Source organism: Oncorhynchus keta, chromosome 30 (assembly GCF_023373465.1).
Source record: "Oncorhynchus keta strain PuntledgeMale-10-30-2019 chromosome 30, Oket_V2, whole genome shotgun sequence".
Taxonomy (NCBI): domain Eukaryota; kingdom Metazoa; phylum Chordata; class Actinopteri; order Salmoniformes; family Salmonidae; genus Oncorhynchus; species Oncorhynchus keta.
This window is the reverse complement of record NC_068450.1, coordinates 7,476,104-7,494,179: the sequence shown is the minus strand read 5'-3', so window position 1 is coordinate 7,494,179 and position 18,076 is coordinate 7,476,104. Positions and strand designations below refer to the sequence as shown.

The 18,076-nt window shown below is 53.3% G+C and overlaps 1 protein-coding gene and 2 long non-coding RNA genes across 6 annotated transcripts in view; 2 read left to right on the top strand and 1 right to left on the bottom strand.

The window, feature by feature from the left end:
• The window catches only part of LOC118371316 (protocadherin-11 X-linked-like), a 363,439-nt gene that overhangs the window by 126,940 nt on the left and 218,423 nt on the right, over positions 1-18,076 (top strand). The gene's annotated exons all lie outside the window — the stretch shown is intronic.
• LOC127913856 (uncharacterized) lies at positions 858-9,238 on the top strand. The gene is made up of 3 exons (XR_008086992.1): positions 858-1,039; positions 2,906-3,455; positions 8,909-9,238. It is a non-coding gene; the product is annotated as an uncharacterized LOC127913856 (long non-coding RNA).
• On the bottom strand, positions 10,874-15,774 carry LOC127913857 (uncharacterized). The gene is made up of 4 exons (XR_008086993.1): positions 12,144-15,774; positions 11,945-12,032; positions 11,166-11,267; positions 10,874-11,128 (listed from the first exon to the last, which is right to left on the bottom strand). It is a non-coding gene; the product is annotated as an uncharacterized LOC127913857 (long non-coding RNA).

Here is an 18,076-nt window from a genome sequence, read left to right as displayed (position 1 = left end):
GTCAGAGACAGGGAGAGCCAGTCAGAGACAGGGAGAGACAGGGAGAGCCAGTCAGAGACAGGGAGAGCCAGTCAGAGACAGTCAGAGACAGCGAGAGACAGGGAGAGCCAGTCAGAGACAGGGAGAGACAGGGAGAGACAGGGAGAGCCCATCAGAGACAGGGAGAGACAGGTAGAGACAGTCAGAGCCAGCCAGAGACAAGGAGAGACAGGGAGAGCCAGGGAGAGACAGTCAGAGACAGGGAGAGCCAGTCAGAGACAGGGAGAGACAGGGAGAGCCAGTCAGAGACAGGAGAGCCAGTCAGAGCCAGTCAGAGACAGGGAGAGCCAGAGAGAGACAGGGATAGCCATGGAGAGACAGTCAGAGAGCAGGGAGAGACAGGGAGAGCCAGGGAGAGACAGTCAGAGACAGAGAGAGACAGTCAGAGTCAGGGGGAGACAGGGAGAGACAGGGAGCCAGTCAGAGACAGGGAGAGACAGTCAGAGACAGAGAGAGACAGTCAGAGTCAGGGGGAGCCAGGGAGAGACAGGGAGAGCCAGGGGGAGAGACAGTCAGAGACAGGGAGAGCCAGTCAGAGACAGGGAGAGACAGGGAGAGCCAGTCAGAGACAGGGAGAGCCAGTCAGAGACAGTCAGAGACAGGAGACAGGGAGAGCCAGTCAGAGACAGGGAGAGACAGGGAGAGACAGGGAGCCCATCAGAGACAGAGACAGGTAGAGACAGTCAGAGCCAGCCAGAGACAAGGAGAGACAGGGAGAGACAGTGACAGGGAGAGACAGTCAGAGACAGTCAGAGCCAGGGGAGAGCCAGTCAGAGACAGGGAGAGCCAGGGAGAGCCAGTCAGAGACAGGGAGAGACAGGGAGAGCCAGTCAGAGACAGGGAGAGCCAGGGAGAGCCAGTCAGAGACAGGGAGAGCCAGTCAGAGACAGTCAAAGACAGCGAGAGACAGGGAGAGCCAGTCAGAGACAGGGAGAGACAGGGAGAGACAGGGAGAGCCAGTCAGAGCCAGTCAGAGCCAGTCAGAGAAAGGGAGAGACAGGTAGAGACAGTCAGAGACAGTCAGGGACAGTCAGAGACAGTCAGAGACAGTCAGGGACAGCCAGAGACAGGGAGAGACAGGGAGAGACAGGGGGAACCAGTCAGAGACAGGGAGAGCCATGGAGAGACAGTCAGAGGCAGTGAGAGACAGGGAGAGACAGGGAGAGATGGGTAGAGACAGGGAGAGACAGAGAGAGACAGTCAGAGACAGGGGGAGACAGGGAGAGCCAGGGAGAGCCAGGGAGAGCCAGTCAGAGACAGTCAGAGACAGGGAGAGACAGGGGGAACCAGTCAGAGACAGGGAGAGCCATGGAGAGACAGTCAGAGGCAGTGAGAGGCAGTGAGAGGCAGTGAGAGACAGGGAGAGACGGGTAGAGACGGGTAGAGACAGGGAGAGACAGAGAGAGACAGTCAGAGACAGGGAGAGACAGGGAGAGCCAGGGAGAGACAGTCAGAGACAGGGAGAGCCAGTCAGAGACAGGGAGAGCCAGTCAGAGACAGTCAGAGACAGTCAGAGACAGCGAGAGACAGGGAGAGCCAGTCAGAGACAGGGAGAGACAGGGAGAGACAGGGAGAGCCAGTCAGAGACAGGGAGAGACAGGTAGAGACAGTCAGAGCCAGCCAGAGACAGGGAGAGACAGGGAGAGACAGGGGGAACCGTTCAGAGACAGGGAGAGACAGGGAGAGACAGGGAGAGCCAGTCAGAGCCAGTCAGAGACAGGGAGAGACAGGGGGAACCAGTCAGAGACAGGGAGAGCCATGGAGAGCCAGTCAGAGACAGTCAGAGACAGTCAGAGACAGCGAGAGACAGGGAGAGCCAGTCAGAGACAGGGAGAGACAGGGAGAGACAGGGAGAGCCAATCAGAGACAGGGAGAGACAGGTAGAGACAGTCAGAGCCAGCCAGAGACAGGGAGAGACAGGGAGAGACAGGGGGAACCGTTCAGAGACAGGGATAGACAGGGAGAGACAGGGAGAGCCAGTCAGAGACAGGGAGAGACAGGGGGAACCAGTCAGAGACAGGGAGAGCCATGGAGAGACAGTCAGAGGCAGGGAGAGACAGGGAGAGCCAGTGAGAGACAGGGAGAGATGGGGAGAGACAGGGAGAGACAGAGAGAGACAGTCAGAGACAGGGGGAGACAGGGAGAGATAGGGAGAGCCAGGGAGAGACAGTCAGAGACAGGGAGAGACAGGGAGAGCCAGTCAGAGACAGGGAGAGCCAGTCAGAGCCAGTCAGAGACAGGGAGAGCCAGAGAGAGACAGGGATAGCCATGGAGAGACAGTCAGAGGCAGGGAGAGACAGGGAGAGCCAGGGAGAGTCAGGGAGCGACAGGGAGAGACAGTCAGAGACAGAGAGAGACAGTCAGAGTCAGGGGGAGACAGGGAGAGACAGGGAGAGCCAGGGAGAGACAGGGAGAGCCAGGGAGAGCCAGTCAGAGACAGGGAGAGACAGTCAGAGACAGTCAGAGACAGCGAGAGACAGGGAGAGCCAGTCAGAGACAGGGAGAGACAGGGAGAGACAGGGAGAGCCCGTCAGAGACAGGGAGAGACAGGTAGAGACAGTCAGATCCAGCCAGAGACAAGGAGAGACAGGGAGAGACAGTGACAGGGAGAGACAGTCAGAGACAGTCAGAGCCAGGGAGAGCCAGTCAGAGACAGGGAGAGCCAGGGAGAGCCAGTCAGAGACAGGGAGAGACAGGGAGAGCCAGTCAGAGACAGGGAGAGCCAGGGAGAGCCAGTCAGAGACAGGGAGAGCCAGTCAGAGACAGTCAAAGACAGCGAGAGACAGGGAGAGCCAGGGAGAGCCAGTCAGAGACAGGGAGAGACAGGGAGAGACAAGGAGAGCCAGTCAGAGAAAGGGAGAGACAGGTAGAGACAGTCAGAGACAGTCAGGAACAGTCAGAGACAGTCAGGGACAGGGAGAGCCAGTCAGAGACAGGGAGAGACAGGGAGAGACAGGGGGAACCATTCAGAGACAGGGAGAGCCATGGAGAGACAGTCAGAGGCAGTGAGAGACAGAGAGAGACAGGGAGAGATGGGTAGAGACAGGGAGAGACAGAGAGAGACAGTCAGAGACAGGGGGAGACAGGGAGAGACAGGGAGAGCCAGGGAGAGCCAGTCAGAGACAGTCAGAGACAGGGAGAGACAGGGGGAACCAGTCAGAGACAGGGAGAGCCATGGAGAGACAGTCAGAGGCAGTGAGAGACAGGGAGAGACAGGGAGAGACGGGTAGAGACAGGGAGAGACAGAGAGAGACAGTCAGAGACAGGGAGAGACAGGGAGAGCCAGGGAGAGACAGTCAGAGACAGGGAGAGCCAGTCAGAGACAGGGAGAGCCAGTCAGAGACAGTCAGAGACAGTCAGAGACAGTCAGAGACAGCGAGAGACAGGGAGAGCCAGTCAGAGACAGGGAGAGACAGGTAGAGACAGTCAGAGCCAGCCAGAGACAGGGAGAGACAGGGAGAGACAGGGGGAACCGTTCAGAGACAGGGATAGACAGGGATAGACAGGGAGAGCCAGTCAGAGAGAGTCAGAGACAGGGAGAGACAGGGGGAACCAGTCAGAGACAGGGAGAGCCATGGAGAGACAGTCAGAGGCAGGGAGAGACAGGGAGAGCCAGGGAGAGACAGGGAGAGATGGGGAGAGACAGGGAGAGACAGAGAGAGACAGTCAGAGACAGGGGGAGACAGGGAGAGATAGGGAGAGACATTGAGAGCCAGTCAGAGCCAGTCAGAGACACGGAGAGACAGGGGGAACCAGTCAGAGACAGGGAGAGCCATGGAGAGACAGTCAGAGGCAGATAGAGACAGGGAGAGCCAGGGAGAGACGGGGAGAGACGGGGAGAGACAGGGAGAGACAGAGAGAAACAGTCAGAGACAGGGGGAGACAGGGAGAGCCAGGGAGAGACAGTCAGAGACAGGGAGAGCCAGTCAGAGACAGGGAGAGACAGGGAGAGCCAGTCAGAGACAGGGAGAGCCAGTCAGAGCCAGTCAGAGACAGGGAGAGCCAGTCAGAGCCAGTCAGAGACAGGGAGAGACAGGGATAGCCATGGAGAGACAGTCAGAGGCAGGGGGAGACAGGGAGAGACAGGGAGAGCCAGGGAGAGACAGTCAGAGACAGGGAGAGCCAGTCAGAGCCAGGGAGAGCCAGGGAGAGCAAGTCAGAGACAGGGAGAGCCAGTCAGAGACAGGGAGAGACAGGGAGAGCCAGTCAGAGATAGGGAGAGACAGGTAGAGACAGTCAGAGCCAGCCAGAGTCAGGGAGAGACAGGGAGAGACAGTGACAGGGAGAGACAGTCAGAGACAGTCAGAGCCAGGGAGAGCCAGTCAGAGACAGGGAGAGCCAGGGAGAGCCAGTCAGAGACAGTGAGAGACAGGGAGAGCCAGTCAGAGTCAGGGAGAGCCAGGGAGAGCCAGTCAGAGACAGGGAGAGCCAGTAAGAGACAGTCAAAAACAGTGAAGGACAGGGAGAGCCAGGGAGAGCCAGTCAGAGACAAGGAGAGACAGGGAGAGACAGGGAGAGCCAGTCAGAGCCAGTCAGAGCCAGTCAGAGACAGGGAGAGACAGGTAGAGACAGTCAGAGACAGTCAGGGACAGGGAGAGCCAGTCAGAGACAGGGAGAGACAGGGAGAGACAGGGGGAACCAGTCAGAGACAGGGAGAGCCATGGAGAGACAGTCAGAGGCAGTGAGAGACAGGGAGAGACAGGGAGAGACGGGGAGAGACAGGGAGAGACAGAGAGAGACAGTCAGAGACAGGGGGAGACAGGGAGAGACAGGGAGAGCCAGGGAGAGCCAGTCAGAGACAGTCAGAGACAGGGAGAGACAGGGGGAACCAGTCAGAGACAGGGAGAGCCATGGAGAGACAGTCAGAGGCAGTGAGAGACAGGGAGAGACAGGGAGAGATGGGCAGAGACAGGGAGAGACAGATAGAGACAGTCAGAGACAGGGGGAGACAGGGAGAGACAGGTAGAGCCAGGGAGAGACAGTCAGAGACAGGGAGAGCCAGTCAGAGACAGGGAGAGACAGGGAGAGCCAGTCAGAGACGGGGAGAGCCAGTCAGAGCCAGTCAGAGACAGGGAGAGACAGAGAGAGACAGGGATAGCCATGGAGAGACAGTCAGAGGCAGGGAGAGACAGGGAGAGCCAGGGAGAGTCAGGGAGCGACAGGGAGAGACAGTCAGAGACAGAGAGAGACAGTCAGAGTCAGGGGGAGACAGGGAGAGACAGGGAGAGCCAGGGAGAGACAGTCAGAGACAGGGAGAGCCAGTCAGAGACAGGGAGAGCCAGGGAGAGCTAGTCAGAGACGGGGAGAGCCAGTCAGAGCCAGTCAGAGACAGGGAGAGACAGAGAGAGACAGGGATAGCCATGGAGAGACAGTCAGAGGCAGGGAGAGACAGGGAGAGCCAGGGAGAGTCAGTGAGCGACAGGGAGAGACAGTCAGAGACAGAGAGAGACAGTCAGAGTCAGGGGGAGACAGGGAGAGACAGGAATAGCCAGGGAGAGACAGTCAGAGAGAGGGAGAGCCAGTCAGAGACAGGGAGAGCCAGGGAGAGCCAGTCAGAGACAGGGAGAGCCAGTCAGAGACAGTCAGAGACAGCGAGAGACAGGGAGAGCCAGTCAGAGACAGGGAGAGACAGGAATAGCCAGGGAGAGACAGTCAGAGACAGGGAGAGCCAGTCAGAGACAGGGAGAGCCAGGGAGAGCTAGTCAGAGACGGGGAGAGCCAGTCAGAGCCAGTCAGAGACAGGGAGAGACAGAGAGAGACAGGGATAGCCATGGAGAGACAGTCAGAGGTAGGGAGAGACAGGGAGAGCCAGGGAGAGTCAGTGAGCGACAGGGAGAGACAGTCAGAGACAGAGAGAGACAGTCAGAGTCAGGGGGAGACAGGGAGAGACAGGAATAGCCAGGGAGAGACAGTCAGAGACAGGGAGAGCCAGTCAGAGACAGGGAGAGCCAGGGAGAGCCAGTCAGAGACAGGGAGAGCCAGTCAGAGACAGTCAGAGACAGCGAGAGACAGGGAGAGCCAGTCAGAGACAGGGAGAGACAGGGAGAGACAGGGAGAGCCCGTCAGAGACAGGGAGAGACAGGTAGAGACAGTCAGAGCCAGCCAGAGACAAGGAGAGACAGGGAGAGACAGTGACAGGGAGAGACAGTCAGAGACAGTCAGAGCCAGGGAGAGCCAGTCAGAGACAGGGAGAGCCAGGGAGAGCCAGTCAGAGACAGGGAGAGACAGGGAGAGCCAGTCAGAGACAGGGAGAGCCAGGGAGAGCCAGTCAGAGACAGGGAGAGCCAGTCAGAGACAGGGAGAGCCAGGGAGAGCTAGTCAGAGACGGGGAGAGCCAGTCAGAGCCAGTCAGAGACAGGGAGAGACAGAGAGAGACAGGGATAGCCATGGAGAGACAGTCAGAGGCAGGGAGAGACAGGGAGAGCCAGGGAGAGTCAGTGAGCGACAGGGAGTGACAGTCAGAGACAAAGAGAGACAGTCAGAGTCAGGGGGAGACAGGGAGAGACAGGAATAGCCAGGGAGAGACAGTCAGAGACAGGGAGAGCCAGTCAGAGACAGGGAGAGCCAGGGAGAGCCAGTCAGAGACAGGGAGAGCCAGTCAGAGACAGTCAGAGACAGCGAGAGACAGGGAGAGCCAGTCAGAGACAGGGAGAGACAGGGAGAGACAGGGAGAGCCCGTCAGAGACAGGGAGAGACAGGTAGAGACAGTCGGAGCCAGCCAGAGACAAGGAGAGACAGGGAGAGACAGTGACAGGGAGAGACAGTCAGAGACAGTCAGAGCCAGGGAGAGCCAGTCAGAGACAGGGAGAGCCAGGGAGAGCCAGTCAGAGACAGGGAGAGACAGGGAGAGCCAGTCAGAGACAGGGAGAGCCAGGGAGAGCCAGTCAGAGACAGGGAGAGCCAGTCAGAGACAGTCAAAGACAGCGAGAGACAGGGAGAGCCAGGGAGAGCCAGTCAGAGACAGGGAGAGACAGGGAGAGACAGGGAGAGACAGTCAGAGCCAGTCAGAGCCAGTCAGAGCAAGTCAGAGAAAGGGAGAGACAGTCAGAGACAGTCAGGGACAGTCAGAGACAGTCAGGGACAGGGAGAGCCAGCCAGAGAAAGGGAGAGACAGGGAGAGACAGGGGGAACCAGTCAGAAACAGGGAGAGCCATGGAGAGACAGTCAGAGGCAGTGAGAGACAGGGAGAGACAGGGAGAGATGGGTAGAGACAGGGAGAGACAGAGAGAGACAGTCAGAGACAGGGGGAGACAGGGAGAGACAGGGAGAGCCAGTCAGAGACAGGGAGAGACAGGGGGAACCAGTCAGAGACAGGGAGAGCCATGGAGAGACAGTCAGAGGCAGTGAGAGACGGGTAGAGACAGGGAGAGACAGAGAGAGACAGTCAGAGACAGGGAGAGACAGGGAGAGCCAGGGAGAGACAGTCAGAGACAGGGAGAGCCAGTCAGAGACAGGGAGAGCCAGTCAGAGACAGTCAGAGACAGTCAGAGACAGCGAGAGACAGGGAGAGCCAGTCAGAGACAGGGAGAGACAGGGAGAGACAGGGAGAGCCAGTCAGAGACAGGGAGAGACAGGTAGAGACAGTCAGAGCCAGTCAGAGACAGGGAGAGACAGGGAGAGACAGAGACAGGGAGAGACAGTCAGAGACAGTCAGAGTCAGGGAGAGCCAGTCAGAGACAGGGAGAGCCAGGGAGAGCCCGTCAGAGACAGGGAGAGACAGGGAGAGCCAGTCAGAGACAGGGAGAGCCAGGGAGAGCCAGTCAGAGACAGGGAGAGCCAGTCAGAGACAGCGAGAGAAAGGGAGATCCAGGGAGAGCCAGTCAGAGACAGGGAGAGACAGGGAGAGACAGGGAGAGCCAGTCAGAGCCAGGGAGAGACAGGTAGAGACAGTCAGAGACAGTCAGGGACAGTCAGAGACAGTTAGGGACAGAGAGAGCCAGTCAGAGACAGTCAGAGACAGGGAGAGCCAGTCAGAGCCAGTCAGAGACAGGGAGAGACAGGGAGAGACAGGGAGAGACAGTCGGGGACAGGGAGAGCCAGTCAGAGACAGGGAGAGACAGGGAGAGACAGGGGGAACTGTTCAGAGACAGGGATAGACAGGGAGAGACAGGGAGAGCCAGTCAGAGACAGTTAGAGACAGGGAGAGACAGGGGGAACCAGTCAGAGACAGGGAGAGCCATGGAGAGACAGTCAGAGGCAGTGAGAGACAGGGAGAGACAGGGAGAGACGGGGAGAGAAAGGGAAAGACAGAGAGAGACAGTCAGAGACAGGGGGAGACAGGGAGAGACAGTGAGAGCCAGGTAGAGCCAGTCAGAGACAGGGAGAGACAGGGGGAACCAGTCAGAGACAGGGAGAGCCCTGGAGAGACAGTCAGAGGCTGGGAGAGACAGATAGAGACAGGGATAGCCATGGAGAGACAGTCAGAGGTTGGAGAGACAGGGAGAGACAGTCAGAGACAGGGGGAGACAGGGAGAGACAGGGAGAGCCAGGGAGAGACAGTCAGAGACAGGGAGAGACAGTCAGAGACAGGTTGAGCCAGTCAGAGACAGGGAGAGCCAGTCAGAGCCAGTCAGAGACAGGGAGAGACAGAGAGAGACAGGGATAGCCATGGAGAGAAAGTCAGAGGCAGGGAGAGACAGGGAGAGGCAGGGAGAGACAGGGAGAGACAGTCAGAGACAGAGAGAGACAGTCAGAGTCAGGGGGAGACAGGGAGAGACAGGGAGAGCCAGGGAGAGACAGTCAGAGACAGGGAGAGCCAGTCAGAGACAGGGAGAGCCAGGGAGAGCCAGTCAGAGACAGGGAGAGCCAGTCAGAGACAGTCAGAGACAGCGAGAGACAGGGAGAGCCAGTCAGAGACAGGGAGAGACAGGGAGAGCCAGTCAGAGACAGGGAGAGACAGGTAGAGACAGTCAGAGCCAGCCAGAGACAGGGAGAGACAGGGAGAGACAGAGACAGTCAGAGACAGTCAGAGCCAGGGAGAGCCAGTCAGAGACAGGGAGAGCCAGGGAGAGCCAGTCAGAGACAGGGAGAGACAGGGAGAACCAGTCAGAGACAGGGAGAGCCAGGGAGAGCCAGTCAGAGACAGGGAGAGCCAGTCAGAGACAGCGAGAGACAGTGAGAGCCAGGGAGAGCCAGTCAGAGACAGGGAGAGACAGGGAGAGCCAGTCAGAGCCAGTCAGAGCCAGTCAGAGCCAGGTAGAGACAGTCAGAGACAGTCAGAGACAGTCAGGGACAGTCAGAGACAGTCAGGGACAGGTAGAGCCAGTCAAAGACAGTCAGAGACAGGGAGAGACAGTCAGAGCCAGTCAGAGACAGGGAGAGACAGGGAGAGACAGTCAGAGACAGTCAGAGGCAGTCAGAGACAGGGAGAGACAGGGAGAGACAGTCAGAGACAGTCAGAGACAGTCAGGGACAGTCAGAGACAGTCAGGGACAGGTAGAGCCAGTCAAAGACAGTCAGAGACAGGGAGAGACAGTCAGAGCCAGTCAGAGACAGGGAGAGCCAGGGAGAGACAGTCAGAGACAGTCAGGGACAAGGAGAGACAGTCAGAGACAGGGAGAGACAGTCAGAGACAGGGAGAGACAGGGAGAGACAGTCAGAGCGGCAGGGTAGCCTAGTGGTTAGAGCGTTGGACTAGTAACCGAAAGGTTGCAAGTTCAAATCCTCAAGCTGACAAGGTACAAATCTGTCGTTCTGCCCCTGAACAGGCAGTTAACCCACTGTTCCTAGGCTGTCATAAGAATGTGTTCTTAACAGACTTGCCTAGTTAAATAAAGGTAAAATAAAATAAAATAAAAGAGCCAGTCAGAGTCAGAGACAGTGAGAGACAGTGAGAGACAGTCAGAGCCAGGGAGAGCCAGTCAGAGCCAGGGAGAGTCAGAGACAGTGAGAGTCAGAGACAGGGAGAGACAGTCAGAGCCAGGGAGAGACAGTCAGAGCCAGGGAGAGACAGTGAGAGACAGTCAGAGCCAGGGAGAGACAGTCAGAGCCAGGGAGAGCCAGTCAGAGCCAGGGAGAGTCAGAGACAGTGAGAGTCAGAGACAGGGAGAGACAGTCAGAGCCAGGGAGAGACAGTCAGAGCCAGGGAGAGACAGTGAGAGACAGTCAGAGCCAGTGAGAGACAGTCAGAGCCAGGGAGAGCCAGTCAGAGCCAGGGAGAGTCAGAGACAGGTAGAGACAGTCAGAGCCAGGGAGAGACAGTCAGAGACAGTCAGAGCCAGGGAGAGCCAGTCAGAGCCAGGGAGAGCCAGTCAGAGCCAGGGAGAGCCAGTCAGAGACAGGGAGAGCCAGTCAGAGACAGAGAGAGACAGGGAGAGCCAGTCAGAGCCAGTCAGAGACAGGGAGAGACAGTCAGAGACAGAGACAGGGAGAAGCAATTGCTATCACTTGTTTAAAGACTGTGTCAGATTGTAAAGCACAGGCGCTTGCTGAGCTCTTTGTATGCCTGGTAGAAGACAACAGCTTGACAGTTCGTTTCAAAGAATGTTTCATTACCTAAGGGGAGGTGTGCTGTGCATGGAAGGATAAATCACGGAGGCAGTTCACTCATGCAAATTACATTATACTGGTTTCATTAATCCCCACTGTACTGTACATCAAGACTGTGCAAAGAACACACTTCTCACGCCCACTGTAACATTTATCTATCACCGTTATTCCAAATGCCCACTTAGAAATGCAGGGCAGTGGACATTCATCTGAAATACAGGACAGTGGACATTCATCTGAAATACAGGACAGTGGACATTCATCTGAAATACAGGACAGTGGACATTCATCTGAAATACAGGACAGTGGACATTCATCTGAAATACAGGACAGTGGACATTCATCTGAAATACAGGACAGTGGACATTCATCTGAAATACAGGACAGTGGACATTCATCTGAAATACAGGACAGTGGACATTCATCTGAAATACAGGACAGTGGACATTCATCTGAAATACAGGACAGTGGACATTCATCTGAAATACAGGACAGTGGATATTCATCTGGCTCAGTACCTCAACTACCTCTTACCCCTGCACATTGACTCAGTACCTCAACTACCTCGTACCCCTGCACATTGACTCAGTACCTCAACTACCTTGAACCCCTGCACGTTGACTCAGTACCTCAACTACCTCGTACCCCTGCACATTGACTCAGTACCTCAACTACCATGAACCCCTGCACATTGACTCTGTACCTCAACTACCTCATACCCCTGCACATTGACTCAGTACCTAAACTACCTCGTACCCCTGCACATTGACTCAGTACCTCAACTATCTTGAACCCCTGCACATTGACTCAGTACCTCAACTACCTCGTACCCTGCACATTGACTCAGTACCTCAACTACCATGAACCCCTGCACATTGGGGCGGCAATGTAGCCTAGTGGTTAGAGAGTTGGACTAGGAACCGGAAGGTTGCAAGTTCAAACGCCCGAGCTGACAAGGTACAAATCTGTCGTTCTGCCCCTGAACCCACTGTTCCTAGGCCGTCATTGAAAATAAGAATTTGTTCTTAACTGACTTGCCTGGTTAAATAAAGGTAAAATAAAAAAATTAAAATTCACTCAGTTCCTCAACTACCTCGTACCCCTGCACATTGACTCAGTACCTCAACCAGTTCGTACCCCTGCACATTGACTCAGTACCTCAACTACCTCGCACCCTTGCACATTGACTCAGTACCTCAACTACCTCGTACCCCTGCACATTGACTCAGTACCTCAACTACCTCGTACCCCTGCACATTGACTCAGTACCTCAACTACCTCGTACCCCTGCACATTGACTCAGTACCTCAACTAGCTCGTACCCCTGCACATTGACTCAGTACCTCAACTACCCCATACCCCTGCACATTGACTCAGTTCCTCAACTACCCCATATCCCTGCACATTGACTCAGTACCTCAACTACTGTACCTCATACCCCTGCACATTGACCCAGTACCTCAGCAACCATGAATCCCTGCACATTGACTCAGTTCCTCAACTACCTTGTACCCCTGCACATTGACTCAGTTCCTCAACTACCATGAACCCCTGCACATTGACTCAGTACCTCAACTACCTCATACTCCTGCACATTGACTCAATACCTCAACTACCTCATACTCCTGCACATTGACTCAATACCGGTCCACCTTGTAGTGTGTATAGCCTTTTTATTATCTTATTGTTTTACTCTGCGTCATTGCGAAATGGTTTTTAAGTAAGCATTTCAAAGTAATCTCTACTTTTGTTGACATTTGATTTGTTTTGACAAACCTTGCACATATCGTGGTTATTATTTTTCATGACAGTACAATATACTCAACGGAAGGGGGGGGGGATGATTTTGCCAGTGTCAAACACATGAGAACTGTTCTGGTAAACTGTAACTTATTATTATTATTATTATTCCAAAGGATCTAGTTGTGGTTTACATTGCAGAACTCTGACAGTCAGGCTTATCAGAGCATGGTTTTAAATAGCCCAACTATTGTTGGATCTAATCTGTGGAATCTTAAGCGCATAGATGAGATATATTTGTATGACAATATTAATCTGTTATACACAGTATACTGTGTTTATTACCATAGCTATCTAAGAGTAAGACAGGGTTATGACTTTATAATCAAAGTAAACTTAATAAGGTTATGTTTAAAACAAGATGTAATTATTCAGCAGAATTAGGCAGTATACATACAGTTTGAGAATGTGATAGAGTTTTAATCTCTTCCCTGTGCTTGTGGAATTTGTCAGTCCTCGTGCTTTTTAAGGATGCAATAGGGTAGCAATGTCTTCTTCCCTCGATAATGGAAGTTTTTCCCTAATTTGCTATAATTCAGTGTCAACGATGTGTCAACCTGTTTATCCTGATCCACTCTGTATATGCGCGTCACAGTGCTGATGCCTCAGTTAAGTCTTCATTCTTCGATCCATTAGACAACTGTGATTCTTGGTCCAGAAGAGGAACAAGTCATATAAACCCACAGGTTAGTTAAATTAAGGTTAAACAAATATATATATATGAAGGAGGACATTGACAGATTCTGGTTATCTCCTTCCTTCACCAGGAGGTTTAGAGGACATGTCACACTATAAGTATAATTTGCATAATTGGTATTATCCAATATGTTTAAATGTATCTCCTTATTTCTTCACTAAAACAAGCAAGCCTTGCATGCAGTCCCAGAAGGTGTAGACAACCACATCCAAACCAACCAATTGGTTGAGGAAGAGGATGAAGATGAGGAGGGCGGATGACGAGAGGCAAAGAGGTGCAGGTGTCTACAGGTGTCTCCTGATTAAGTGTGATGTGGCAGCCCTCCCCTTCCTTCTTCTCTCCGGTGCTCCTCGTGCTCCTCGTACTCCTCGTGCTCCGCGTGCTTCTGGGCTGGAGCAGAGCTCCGTAATGAGCAGCCCTCCCCTTCCTTATCTCTCCGGTGCTCCTCGCGCTTCTGGGCTGCAGCAGAGCTCCCTAATGAGCTGCTCAGCAACACATTGGATGCCCTGGAGTACAGTCCCTACAGAGGCATAATGAGTACTCCAGTGTACCGTACACCAGCTCTCCACTCCCTGCCAAGGGCCCCGAGTCTGCCTTCCCTTCAGACATACACCAGCTCTCCACTCCCTGCCAAGGACCCTGAGTCTGCCTTCCCTTCAGACATACACCAGCTCTCCACTCCCTGCCAAGGACCCTGAGTCTGCCTTCCCTTCAGACATACACCAGCTCTCCACTCCCTGCCAAGGGCCCCGAGTCTGCCTTCCCTTCAGACATACACCAGCTCTCCACTCCCTGCCAAGGGCCCCGAGTCTGCCTTCCCTTCAGACATACACCAGCTCTCCACTCCCTGCCAAGGACCCTGAGTCTGCCTTCCCTTCAGACATACACCAGCTCTCCACTCCCTGCCAAGGACCCCGAGTCTGCCATCCCTTCAGACATACACCAGCTCTCCACTCCCTGCCAAGGACCCTGAGTCTGCCTTCCCTTCAGACATACACCAGCTCTCCACTCCCTGCCAAGGCCCCTGAGTCTGCCTTCCCTTCAGACATACACCAGCTCTCCACTCCCTGCCAAGGACCCTGAGTCTGCCTTCCCTTCAGACATACACCAGCTCTCCACTCCCTGCCAAGGACCCTGAGTCTGCCTTCCCTTCAGACATAGACCAGCTCTCCACTCCCTGCCAAGGACCCTGAGCCTGCCTTCCCTTCAGACATACACCAGCTCTCCACTGCATGCCAAGGGCCCTGAGCCTGCCTCATCTCAGACAATGGCACCAGGGTGGGCATGGCTTGTTCTCTTTACTCCTTTCGGGGGCCCCCCCTGGGGTTGCATGATTGAAGGTTGAAGTGGTAGGAGGGATGGCCTGTAGCCTGAGGTGGGCATCCAGTAACCTCACACACACAGAGATAGAGGAAGGGAGATAGGGAGAGAGGAAGGGAGGGAATATGAGAGAGGCAGAGGAGTCATGGAGAGCTGGAGAGAGAGAGAGAAAGACAGAGGTGGAGTGAGAGATAGAGTAATCGAGAAAGGGAGAAAGATGGAGAGAGGCACTCTTTAGTCAGACCACAGTCCTTCTGTTGGTGTTTGTGTGTATTTGTGTGTTTTAAGGACCAGCACTGCTGTGCTCTGACTCTCTTAAGTTTCCAGGAAGGATGATGAGGATCACAGGACTGTGATGACCATGAACCAGTCCTTTTGAAAACAGAGTCATGCTGAGAAGAAGATTCTGAGACTGTTTCTCAAGAAAACGCATATTCATGAAGATGATGCATCGGGGATGCTTTACTGCATCCCTCCGATTATACTCACTATTTCAATATAATTTGAATAACAATTAGCTATATTCCTCGATTTTATTTGGTGGTGAAATAAAGAGAAAGATCATTGCACAAGTCGTGACGACGCATTCGTTATTATTATAATTCAATCTTAAAACACTATTAATTATGCTGTGAAATATTTCAGGAACATGAATCATTTCCACACAGTTCAGCCTGGCACATAGAAGTGCTGAATGTTTCTGTGGGTGTATGTGTAGGCTCTGGGGTGAGTGTAAGCACAATACTGTAGGTGAAGCTTGGCTTGCAAATATGAGATTCAGAAGACATTAAAAAAATATATATACATTTTTGATATAAAATAACACGATTTATTCATTGTGTTAAGGATTGGACAGTCAGTGGACTTGTCTTCTTCATGCTCTCTTTATTCTAATCGTCCTGTATTTTAATGAGTCTGACGTCATGTCTTTTGTCTTCAGTAGAATTTATTTTGGCCACGAAATGTCTTTTCACCAACGCCCTCATCTGGGAATCGGGATTACATAGTCATTATCTTGTGAGGATTAAGGATTTGTCTCAAAAACAGAGTGGTGCTGCCTAACACAAGGAAATCACAACAGGATGTTACAAAGTCTATTGTTCATATCCCAATATTAATAGTAATAATAATACAAACTCTTACAAAGACAGGGGAAGTGCTTCTGAACAAAGGGAGTATTTTTGTTTTTGGGTGGAGGATTAAAAAAATAGAAGAGCATATATTTATGACCTCAGATGTCAAAGGTCAACGGCAATTTGGTATTACCTTGAAAATACAATTACACCAAATACAAACTAAGTTGTGTGGGATATTAAACACCAAATGTATAACCGTGCTTACAAGGACGTGGTACTGCTGCCACAGTGCTCTACTGTTGCCACAGTGCTCTACTGCTGCCACAGTGCTCTACTGTTGTCACGGTGCTCTACTGTTGCCACAGTGCTCTACTGTTGCCACAGTGCTCTACTGCTGCCACAGTGCTCTACTGTTGTGACGGTGCTCTACTGCTGCCACAGTGCTCTACTGTTGCCACAGTGCTCTACTGCTGCCACAGTGCTCTACTGTTGTCATGGTGCTCTACTGCTGCCACAGTGCTCTACTGCTGCCACAGTGCTCTACTACTGCCACGGTGCTCTACTGCGGCCACAGTGCTCTACTACTGCCACGGTGCTCTACTGCTGCCACGGTGCTCTACTACTGCCACGGTGCTCTACTGCTGCCACAGTGCTCTACTACTGCCACGGTGCTCTACTGCTGCCACGGTGCTCTACTACTGCCACGGTGCTATGCTGCCACAGTGCTCTGCTGATGCCACGGTGCTCTACTGCTGCCACAGTGCTCTACTACTGCCACAGTGCTCTACTACTGCCACGGTGCTCTACTGCTGCCACAGTGCTCTACTACTGCCACGGTGCTATGCTGCCACAGTGCTCTGCTGATGCCACAGTGCTCTACTGCTGCCACTGTGCTCTACTGCTGCCCCAGTGCTCTACTGCTGCCACAGTACTCTACTGCTGCCACAGTGCTCTGCCGCTGCCACAGTGCTCTACTGCTGCCACAGTGCTCTACTGCTGCCACAGTGCTCTACTGCTGCCACAGTGCTCTGCCGCTGCCACAGTGCTCTACTGCTGCCACAGTGCTCTACTACTGCCACGGTGCTCTACTGCTGCCACAGTGCTCTACTGCTGCCACAGTGCTCTACTACTGCCACAGTGCTCTACTGCTGCCACAGTGCTCTACTGCTGCCACAGTGCTCTACTACTGCCACAGTGCTCTACTGCTGCCACAGTGCTCTACTGCTGCCACAGTGCTCTACTGCTGCCACAGTGCTCTGCCGCTGCCACAGTGCTCTACTGCTGCCACAGTGCTCTACTACTGCCACGGTGCTCTACTGATGCCACAGTGCTCTACTACTGCCACGGTGCTCTACTGCTGCCACAGTGCTCTACTACTGCCACGGTGCTCTACTGCTGCCACAGTGCTCTTCTACTGCCACGGTGCTCTACTGATGCCACAGTGCTCTACTGCTGCCACTGTGCTCTGCTGCTGGCGATGATGAACGTGTCAATATAAAACATATTGTTGTGTGGTCTAAAGTCTAACACTTTTTTAAAAAATTTCCTCAAGACTTGCGATTCATGATAACCTGTCAAACTGCTGTGCCTTTTCAAATGATATTCTACTGAGGAACTGAAATGATTGACAGTTTTTAGATATGTTACCGGGCTGCAACTACGGGTCCAAATCAAATGTTCTCGCCCCAAGGCCACTATTGACCTTTTTAGCATTCAAAGGTCAATAGGCCATCATTGTAAATTAGAATTTGTTCGTAACTGAATTGTCTAGTTTACAAAAAAGGTTACATTAATAACAATGACAAAATAAATGTATCTGTATGTGTCCTAACAGATAAAGCCTTCCTTTAGCCTTGTCCCAATCCGTTAGGTTGCAATAGATGCTAGTGACCAAATGGCACCATATTCCCTATATAGTGCACTACTTTTGACTTTTGAACAGGCCCTAACCCATGGCTATCTCTGTAACTCAAAGTATTCCCTTGCTCTACGTGTCATCTAGCCAAGTGGTGCATAAGGTCCCCTCCATCTCTTCATCTAGCGAAGTGGTACATAAGGTCCCCTCCATCTCTTCATCTAGCAAAGTGGTGCATAAGGTCCCCTCCATCTCTTCATCTAGCGAAGTGGTACATAAGGTCCCCTCCATCTCTTCATCTAGCCAAGCGGTGCATAAGGTCCCCTCCATCTCTTCATCTAGCCAAGTGGTACATAAAGTCCCCTCCATCTCTTCATCTAGCCAAGCGGTGCATAAGGTCCCCTCCATCTCTTCATCTAGCCAAGTGGTGCATAAGGTCCCCTCCATCTCTTCATCTAGCCAAGTGGTACATAAGGTCCCCTCTATCTCTTCATCTAGCCAAGCGGTGCATAAGGTCCCCTCCATCTCTTCATCTAGCCAAGTGGTACATAAGGTCCCCTCCATCTCTTCATCTAGCCAAGTGGTACATAAGGTCCCCTCCATCTCTTCATCTAGCCAAGCGGTGCACAAGGTCCCCCCCATCTCTTCATCTAGCCAAGTGGTACATAAAGTCCCCTCCATCTCTTCATCTAGCCAAGTGGTACATAAGGTCCCCTCCATCTCTTCATCTAGCCAAGCGGTGCACAAGGTCCCCCCCATCTCTTCATCTAGCCAAGTGGTACATAAGGTCCCCTCCATCTC